Raw genomic sequence first — 1636 nt, forward strand, 5'->3', positions numbered from 1 at the left:
TTCTTTTTTTATATATGATACCAAAAGAGCCAACTTAAGAATATAACTAATATATGTACAAGAACATAGTCATTAATTTTGTAAAATCTGACGTGCAGATCCAACAGAAATCCATTTTTACAGGACCGTCAGTGTGTCGCAATTGCTTAGTATTCGAGACAGTGTTTATATTATAATTGGTTCTCTCTCTTTCTGTTTGCTTGTAAAATTGTATGTATAACTATAATGTCGCATCTCAAATTGATCTTCCAGAGAGATGATTATGTGACCACTCGTGAAACATACATACTACTAGCGAATTCGATTTAATGCGCACTAATGTACATCAAAAAATTGTATACTGATTTTTTCTGAGTGTAAAAGTGAAAATATTCCGAATTATGAAATACATATTTTACCTAATACCACAATAAAGTAAAGATTTCGCGGTTTAATCCATTTCTATATGTATGTTAATTAAATACACATTTTTATGTTAATCTGTATACGACAGCTTAATGTGCAATCGAATTCGCTATGAATCATTACATAGAAATTGACATTCACACAAAAATATCCTACTAGTGCAGTGTTTTACAAATATTATGTGTACAGTTAATCTTTCTTTCTTCAAACTATCCAAGTCATCTATGACGATTTTTATAATCATCATTAATTCGTCCAATGTTTTACGCATTCATATATAATCATTTAAAATTCGTATTGTATTCAATACTTGTTTCAATGCTTTTTTCGTTTTGACACAATAAATATCTCCTTTAAATCCCGCTTTTTTCTGTTTAAAAAACAAAAAGCTGGATTAATAGAATAACAAACGTTTACAATAAAGATTTTACGTCATACAGATGTTAATCATATATTGATTGCAACTAACAAATACTAAAATAAAGATCGCATAGTAATTCAACACTTTACTCTTTGCCTTCATTCAACCAATTCAGTAATCCAAAAATAAAAAACTCCATGGATTAAAAGCCATGGCACATAGAAAAACTTAAGACTCAAATGAATCGATCAGTCAATCACAGTACAGACCATAAGATCATAAGTCTCAGTCCGCAACCTTGCTTTAAGAGACCTTAAGTCATAAGTCAAAAGAGATTAAGACAATAATTTCTGTCTTTAAACGGTCTTTAGGTTTTAACCGTTAGACTTAAGCGAATTGAGCAAAATCCAATTCTTATGGCCTAAAAGCATAAGTTCTGTGGCCGATATATCGTCACTTACAACTTACAGCTTACAGTTTACGGTCTCTTAAAGGTTGTGAACTTAGCCTAATATAAGAAATAGCGAATCCAACATGTTGATTTTCTTATTGCTTAGGTCTTATGTGTTAAGTTTTTCTGTGTGTAATGCTTAAAATTAAATTATAATAATAAAAAAAGTAACGTTAAAATATATAGTGTCATTATGGAGTATAATCAGATTAATGTTGCAGAAAATGTTTAAGATCTGTTTTCTCCATTTTATTTTCATAATGTTCATATTGTAACATAAAAAATTGTACCATGTTTATGTACATTGTATTTTCCTCTTCGATCCAGCATCCATCACAGTACTTCCTCGAAAACTACAATTTTACCAATGTTATGTTTCAATATAAATTTAATTTATGTATATATATATATATATATAT

At 28.9% G+C, this 1636-nt stretch overlaps 1 protein-coding gene across 1 annotated transcript in view; it reads right to left on the minus strand.

The window, feature by feature from the left end:
* Window positions 1-1132: 1132 nt before the first annotated feature.
* The window catches only part of LOC108749041 (zinc finger protein 420), a 7578-nt gene continuing 7074 nt past the window's right edge, over window positions 1133-1636 (minus strand). Inside the window, exon 9 of the mRNA XM_018487531.1 lies at window positions 1133-1570. The gene's annotated coding sequence lies outside the window, so the exon portion shown is untranslated. The remainder of the gene's footprint in view (window positions 1571-1636) is intronic.

This window comes from Trachymyrmex septentrionalis, unplaced genomic scaffold (genome assembly GCF_001594115.1).
Source record: "Trachymyrmex septentrionalis isolate Tsep2-gDNA-1 unplaced genomic scaffold, Tsep1.0 scaffold253, whole genome shotgun sequence".
Classification (NCBI taxonomy): Eukaryota; Metazoa; Arthropoda; class Insecta; order Hymenoptera; family Formicidae; genus Trachymyrmex; species Trachymyrmex septentrionalis.